Source organism: Chiloscyllium punctatum, chromosome 9 (genome assembly GCF_047496795.1).
Source record: "Chiloscyllium punctatum isolate Juve2018m chromosome 9, sChiPun1.3, whole genome shotgun sequence".
Lineage (NCBI taxonomy): Eukaryota > Metazoa > Chordata > Chondrichthyes > Orectolobiformes > Hemiscylliidae > Chiloscyllium > Chiloscyllium punctatum.
The window spans coordinates 92519638-92528253 of NC_092747.1; the positions used below are offsets into that span (position 1 = coordinate 92519638).

The 8616-nt window shown below is 41.0% G+C and overlaps 1 non-coding gene across 1 annotated transcript; it reads right to left on the reverse strand.

Moving 5' to 3' along the window:
- Nucleotides 1-7908: 7908 nt before the first annotated feature.
- LOC140481715 (U6 spliceosomal RNA) lies at nt 7909-8015 on the reverse strand. Its single transcript, XR_011961590.1, has one exon. It is a non-coding gene; the product is annotated as a U6 spliceosomal RNA (small nuclear RNA).
- Between the last annotated feature and the right edge of the window lie 601 nt (nt 8016-8616).

Below are 8616 nucleotides of genomic sequence, written 5' to 3' on the forward strand. Positions count from 1 at the left end.
TTGGGGTACTTGTCAACAAATCTCTGAAGGTGGCAGGACAGGTTATTAGGATGGTTACAAAGGCATATAGGACACTTGCCCCAGCCATGGTATAGATTATAAGAGCAGAGAAGTTATGTTGGAATTGTACAAAAGTTCCATTAGATCATAACTAGAGTACTGTGTGCAATTCTGGTCGTCACACTATAGAAAAGATATAATTACACTTGAGCAGGTGCAGAGCAGATTTGCCAGAGTGTTGCCTGGATTATGGTATTTTATTGGAGCTATGAAGAGTGGCTGATCAAGCTTGGATTGTTTTCTTTAGAGGAGAGAGGCTGAAGGAATACCTGAATGAGGTGTATAAGATTACGAGAGAGATATTTTCCTAATCAATCTATTCAGACATTATTACATACCTGGAGCAGGTGTGACATGAACTTGGGCACCCTGACTCTGAAGTAGGGGCAGGCTCACTGTGCCACAAGAACCCTATAAGTATGAGGGATATGGACAGGCTGGATAGGTAGTAGTTGTTTCCCTTAGTTGAAAGGTCAATAATGAGGGGCATAATGTGGTTTCGTATTTGAAATGCTGAAATGTTCAAGGATATGGGCCAAGTGCTGGAAAGTGGGATTATTGTGGATTGAGTTTGCATTGACCTATGAGATGAAGGACCTCTTCTATACTATATGATTCGGACTATCTTCACTCAGCCTCTGGACAAAATGACTTCTCATTCTTGGTGATTTCAACCACCATCTTAACTCATCATTTTCTGTCTGCTCTGTTTATTAACCTTTGTTGCTCCCTATAATCTCTCTAATTGTAAACTCCCAAACCTATATTCAAAATTCTACCCCACACCCTCCAGTGCCATTTTGGTCTCAAGATAAGGCACTCTGTTCATTTCTTTGTAACACATTACCATGCCCGACCCTACCACATTCTATCTCCCTGTCTCCCCCACAGCCACTGCTCCCCTGCCCCCCACCCCCCCCCCCCACCTTCCTCAATCTGACTTTTCTCCCCCATTACGGTCCTATTTTTTCATTCACTTGAGTTCAAAGGATTTAGCTTTGAAAGAAAATGGCACACAACTGGGTTTAGCTATTCATCCTTGATCTGGCCAGACCCTGTAAAATGTTGTTAAGTCTTTCATGTGTTTAGGACGTTCCTAGAATGTACAGATAATACACTTTTTTTTCTCATGTTAAACTCGTTTCCCCTGACTTCTCCACCCCCCCCCCTCCAAAAATGGAGAAATGGAAATATTTTAATTGTTAAGATTGAGACTGTCTGAACATTGTCTTTGTCTTATTCCACCATTGCACTAGCGCACCTGGCCAACCTCCCTTTAATATTCCTCCTTACTCTTGTTCCAAACTCCTATCTTTAATTTCTCTCCTAGCTCCCGTCATGCCTTCTCTAAGCTCCTTCATATAATTCGCTACCTGTTTCCTCAAAACCACCATTCCTATTAAACCAACTTCTCTCCTGGCCTCCATGTTAGTGGAGATCATGAACAGTTTTCACTTTTTAAGTTTCTTCCTTCTTTAAATTTTCTGTCATTACTCCCTCCTCAAAAAGAGCAATCCTTGACTCTTCTGTCCTTTTCCAACTACCATCTATTCCTCCTCACTTTCCTTTCCGAACTTCAAGATTAATTCCCTCCAGTTGGGTTTCCTTCCTTCCCACGGTACCAAAATAGCACTGAACAAAATCACAAATAACATACTATGTAACTGTGAATGGTTAACTTTCCATCCTCCTCCCTTCTCAACGTGTCCAGAGTCAGTGGTATAGCTGGCTCATGATTCTTCTTCAGAAATTGTAGCATTTTCCAGCTGATTCCATTTCTATCCATCTAACTGGAGCCAGAGAAGCAGTTGTAATGGCTTCTGTTCTTGATTCTGCACTGTTACCTCTGGTGTACACCTAGTCCCTTCCAATTTCCCATATACATGCTTGTATGATGGCAGCTGGTGGCAAAAATGGATGAGTCAATGCTCAAAGTGAAATCTTGCTTGATAGATCACAAGTTTAATTTGGCAGTTGATTACCATGTTAGTTAGTGACCGAACATATTCACACACTGCCAATTTTCTTCAAAAAAAAAGGAAAGGAAAAGAAAAGTCACAATGATACAGCTCAGACAGATCTTAAATGCAGTAAGAAGAATGAATAAGTCCATGGCAGATGCTATCACCCTGGCCCAATACTCATCCCTGGAACATCTGGATAACAAAGACACCTACGTCAGATTCCTATTTATTGACTTTAGTTCGGCCTTCAGCATCATAAATCCAACAATGTCATCTCCAAACTCCAAGATCTAGGACACTGCTGCCCCTTTTGCAACTGGATCCTGGATGTAGATTGCAGACAGTAAGTATAGGTGACAGCACCTTCTCAAAGATGATTCTCAACACCAATGCTCTGCAAGGCTTAGCACTCAACCCCTTATGATCCGTCTTATACAGTAATGACAGTGTGGCCAAATTCAGCTCTAATTCTATTCAGTTTACAAATTTGCTGAAGATACCACTGTAGTTTGTCTGGTTTCAAACAATGACAAGGCAATGTACAGGAAAGAGAGAGACAGATTATTGACCTGGTGTAAAGGCAACACTCTTTCCCTCAATGTCAATAGAATAAAGGAGCCGTTCATAGACTTCAGGAACTGCCATGGAGGACATATTCCTGTCTGTATCAATGGTGCTATGATGGAAATGATTGAGAGCTTCAAGTTCCTAAGAATAAATATCACTAACAATCTGTCCTGGTCCATTCACATCAATGCTACCGTCAAGAAAGCACGCAATGCCTCTACATTGTTATTCTTAAACATGACTATTTCAATGCACTCCATGATGACTATAAACTTGAGTTTATCTGACACCTGCATTTTAACTTGCAGAAATTCCTGTTCCTGTTCCTGTTTCTCTCAAATCTTTGCAATTGTTGGCCTTCATTGACTCCAATCAAACAACCAGGGACTATTATATGGTTCCCCTCCACGAAAGCATGTTTTTAATGGTGGGTATGCACATGAAATATGCCTGGTATCTTCCAGCTCAGCGAGCAAACTTACATCCAGAAGGCCAACCTGAGCAACAAATCTTCTCAAAACTCACTAACAGGTATCTAATCCCTGAACTAGCCCTGTAATTCAGGAGATGGTGAGTGACTCTCTATACCTACTAGGGGCTCTTAATGATCTTCATCTGCCTCAAGTTCCACAATACATTGGGTGATGTAGGCAGGTGAAAGTATGAACATTATTTTATCACCAGAGTTGATCAAAGGGTGGGAGAAGTTGAGAGAGGCATATGGCAGATCATTTTTAGAAGGGGCTGGGGATTGGCAGTTTACCTCGAGTACATTTTGTTCTTGCCTGCCTGTCCTCCGAATAGCCCAATCCCCATTGGAATTCACCAACTGAATGTGCCAGATCCCTCCTGATGACTTAAAACCTGGGACTTAGCCAAGTCCAATTACAATTAACATTCCTTGTCACTTACCATTGTGTTCTGGCAGCAAGGCAGGTCTCCTTTCAATTAAGGTGCAGAGTCTTAATTTCTGCTTGTTAAGACCATCCACACACTTCTATCTCCACCCAGCAGCCTTTTCAAAAGTTGAGCAAAATGACTCTCGAGCTGTAGGTTTTCAATTCCATGTCCTAGCCCCTAACTGTTATCAGCTTCAATCTCTTGTTATCTGCAGTCTCTATGCTCCTCTTTATCTGGCCTTTTGTCCATTCCCAATCATCATTGCTCCACCATAGGTGGCTGTGTGTTCCATTGCCGAGCTCCCAAGCTTTGGAGTTCCCTATCTACACTTCTGTCTTCCTGCCCTGCTTTCCTCTTTTAAGATACTTCATAAGACCAATACCTTTAATCGGTCCACTCCCTCCTTAATGGCTGTATGTCATACTTAGTTTCCTATTACCTGTGAAGCACTTTGGTCTGTTTAAAGTTTATAAGATTTTGTTGATAGAATTTTTGACAAATTTTCTTTCTTCAACTTAACATAAATATTAACCCAGCGCTACATTTAAAAGAGCTTAACAACAGAGACAAAATAACAGAACATGCCTGTTAATCATGAGTATTTTGCAAACAAGAAAGCTTTCAAGATGCTTCTAAAATTTCAGCTGGCAATCAATCACAGAGACATTATCATGTGGCTAACCATCTGTGTAGAGAAACCCTTCAATAATTCCACCAAATGTGATAAGATATCTAACAAGTCATCTTGCCTGCATCATTATAACCCTTTAGGAATCTCTCTGCTCTCGAACAATTACTTGCTGAGTTGGACTGATTGAGCAAAATACTATTTTTCGAGCAATGATTGGCTTATAATTGCAATTCTAATTTTTTCAGGATAAAATAAGTTCATAATGCTAAAATTAACTTTCTAAACAGTATCCCTGTGCTGCTGTTCAAAGTTTTGAATGACGCCCTGCAAGACAAAAAAAAAGCAAATTTCTGACTCGAATTTCTGAACCTGCTAAAATTAGTTGGGAAGCAATAGGCTGATAAAATCTGACAGAAGAGAACTGAGTGAAAAATACATGAGTGTAAGCAAACTCAAAACTCTTGACTAACTGGCATGTACGAAGTGCACATTTTATGTGTTTCCTATCCAACTACCACCAGACAGTAATAGCTGGTGGTCAACAGATCACTGCGATCTAAAAAAAAACCTTTCTATTAACAGAAATGAGTGAGGCATGCTGCACAATATCTGCCTAGGCCTTTGATAAGTCAAGTCCCAATTGCTCTAGTGAAATAGAATTGTTTGGTTTTGTTGAACCAGCACAACATCATCGAGGAACCTTATAAATCGCCTACTTATACAAAATCTTTGTCTGAAATGATCACACAAGGGAGTTGATGTGACGTAGGATTCCATGTCACTTGAGAATCAACACTTAACATTTCAGCTATGCTGCCAGTTACAGATTGTTGCAAAATTGATTTGGATGTGTGATGATAAAAACAGGCCAGTATCAGTCAGATGACAGGTGGAATGTTAACTGACAAGTGATTTGAGAACATTTAAGGAGGTTATACACTACACACTGTAACAAAGGTCCAGCCTGGTGTTAATCCAGGTTTCCAAAGTGCTCAGCCAGTGCTGTGGAGCCTGCCTATATGTCGTGTAAAGCATCAGCATAATATAACATTGCTTTGAATGAATGCCTTTCAGTATTAAAGAAAGTAGGAGTATACTTTAAGAGGAAAATCAGGAGGGCAAAACGGGGACATGAGATAGCTTTGGCAAATAGAATTAAGGAGAATCCAAAGGGGTTTTACAAATATATTAAGAACAAAAGGATAACTAGGGAGAGAATAGGGCCCCTCAAAGATCAGCAAGGCGGCCTTTGTGTGGAGCCACAGAAAATGGGGGAGATACTAAATGAATATTTTGAATCAGTATTTACTGTGGAAAAGGATATGCAAGATATAGACTGTAGGGAAATAGATGGTGACATCTGGCAAAATGTCCAGATTACAGAGGAGGAAGTGCTGGATGTCTTGAAATGGTTAAAGGTGGATAAATCCCCAGGACCTGATCAGGTGTACCCGAGAACTGTGTGGGAAACTAGAGAAGTGATTGCTGGGTCTCTTGCTGAGATATTTGTATCATTGATAGTCACAGGTGAGGTGCCGGAAGACTGGAGGTTGGCAAACGTGGTGTGACTGTTTAAGAAGGGTGGTAAGGACAAGCCAGGGAACTATAGACCAGTGAGCCTGACCTCGGTGGTGGGCAAGTTGTTGGAGGGAATCCTGTGGGACAGGATGTACATGTATTTGGAAAGGCAAGGACTGATTTGGGATAGTCAACATGGCTTTGTGCATGGGAAATCATGTCTCACAAACTTGATTGAGTTTTTTGATGAAGTAACAGAGAAGATTGAGGGCAGAGCAGTAGATGAGATCTATATGGACTTCAGTAAGGCGTTCGACAAGGGAGACTGATTAGCAAGGTTAGATCTCATGGAATACAGGGAGAACTAGCCATTTGGATACAGAACTGGCTCAAAGGTAGAAGACAGAAGGTGGTGGTGGAGGGTTGTTTTTCAGACTGGAGGCCTGTGACCAGTGGAGTGACAGAAGGATCGGTGCTGGGCCCTCTACTTTTTGTCATTTACATAAATGATTTGGACGTGAACATAAGAGGTACAGTTAGTAAGTTTGCAGATGACACCAAAATTGGAAGTGTCGTGGACAGCGAAGAGGGTTACCTCAGATTACAACAGGATCTTGACCAGATGGGCCAATAGGCTGAGAAGTGGCAGATGGAGTTAATTCAAATGAATGCGAGGTGCTGCATTTTGGGAAAGCAAATCTTAGCAGGACTTATACACTTAATGGTAAGGTCCTAGGGCATGTTGCTGAACAAAGAGATCTTGGAATGCAGGTTCATAGCTCCTTGAAAGTGGAGTCGCAGGTAAATAGGATGGTGAAGAAGGTGTTTGGCATGCCTTCCTTTATTGGTCAGAGTATTGAGTACAGGAGTTGGGAGGTCATGTTGTGGCTGTACAGGACATTGGTTAGGCTGCTGTTGGAATATTGCGTGCAATTCTGGTATCCTTTCTATCGGAAAGATGTTGTGAAACTTGAAAGGGTTCAGAAAAGATTTACAAGGATGTTGCCAGGGTTGAAGGACCTGAGCTACAGGGAGAGGCTGAACAGGCTGGAGCTGTTTTCCCTGGAGCGTCGGAGGCTGAGGGGTGACCTTTGAGGTTTACATAATTATGATGGGCATGGATAGGGTAAATAGGCAAAGTGTTTTCCCTGGGGTCGGGGAATCCAGAACTAGACGGCATAGGTTTAGGGTGAGAGGGGAAAGATATATAAAGGCGATATAAAAGGGGCAACTTTTTCACGCAGAGGGTGGTATATGTATGGAATGAGCTGCCAGAGGATGTGGTGGAGGCTGGTACAATTGCAACATTTAAGAGGCATTTGGATGGGTTATATGAATAGGAAGGGTTTGAAGGGATATGGGCCAGGTGCTGGCAGGTGGGACCAGATTGGGTTGGGATATCTGGTTGGCATGGACGGGTTGGACCAAAGGGTCTGCTTCCATGCTGTACATCTCTATGACTATGACTCTATTGACCAATGCCTTTAAAAGAAAAGTCAAAATTACATGCATATCTCAGTTGTCATTCTTCTGGCTCCTTGCTTTTGAAGGTAATGGTTCAGAATAGGTTAATATTCTTATTACTTTGAGTGTGTATGATACCAGTAGAATGAGTGAAGTGATTGGGATCAGGAAGTTCTGTTTTAACCTTCTGAGGAAGCAGCTCCTCAATGTCCTAATAATTTTGCCTGACCAATTGTTGCTATCATGCAGTGTAACTTCTTGTCATCTAACAACTAAGACTGTGCTGTGAGCACTCTATAATGGTGTATTATCTACCAGTAATCATTACATAGGTCTGAAATAAGGCAAAACCAAAGGTGATAGTAACCACCTGAAACAAATCTTATCTAGCAACATACTGACAGATGTGGCAAATACTACAAAGTACCAGGAATGGTCATCTGGGGAAATACCATTTTTATATTGTTGTGCTCTTGATTTGGCTTTATTGCCTCCTGCAATCTCTCTACTGTTGACAAACTTCACTTATCATTGAACATTGTCTTCTGATCATATATAGCACAAGGCTTAGTCCAAACATTCAGATGGAATTATATTTAAGTACACTTTTATCATGTAAGTTTCCATCACTGTTGTAGATGTTCTATTACGGATTAATATTAACCCTTTAACATAACCATACATGAAGAGTTTGTTGTGTAATCAATCTGTTTAGACATTTATGACAATCTCTGGGGCAGGTGGGACTTGAAACTTGAATCCCTAGCCCAGAGATTGTGACAGTACCACTGTACCACACACAACCCAATATTAGACTGCTTCACACATTTGTATATCATATCTTTGCAGGGGCCATGCCGATCTTTGATGTATCATTCCAATTTTAGTGTACATGTGACAAAAAGGAACATAATCTCTACCTGCGGAATGTATAATCTTCACATGTATACATGCAATCTGTGTGACTACCTGTCAACTGAAATTGCAGACCCAAGCTATTACTCTACAACTTATAATTGCAGCCTTTTTTGCAGTATTTGCACTGGTGTCCAAAAACTCTAAGGTCTTTGTTTTTAAAATATTCTATCCAGTTTGTACTCAACAGGTACAAACACAACACAAAAACATTTGAATGGAGAGGCTCACTGTATCTAGGTATTGCTAACCCTTTTCGCTACCAGGCAGGCCAAATGTTTATTATTCCCTTATGTTATACACAAATGAAAGCTTCATCAAAGGAGGTTGTGTCTGACAAATCTACTAAAAGTCTTTGAAGAAGTAAAATCAACTTAGACAAAGGCAAGCTAGTGGATGTGAACTATTTGGATTTTCAGAACCCTGTGACAATGTGTCACATAGGACACTGCTCAGTTAAATAAGAAAAAAATGGTATCGGGGAAATATACTGACATGGATAGAGGATAAGCAATGAGGGAGCTGAAGGGCTTATGCCCAAAATGTCGATTCTCCTGCTCCTTGGATGCTGCCTGACCTGCTGTGCTTTTCCAGTAC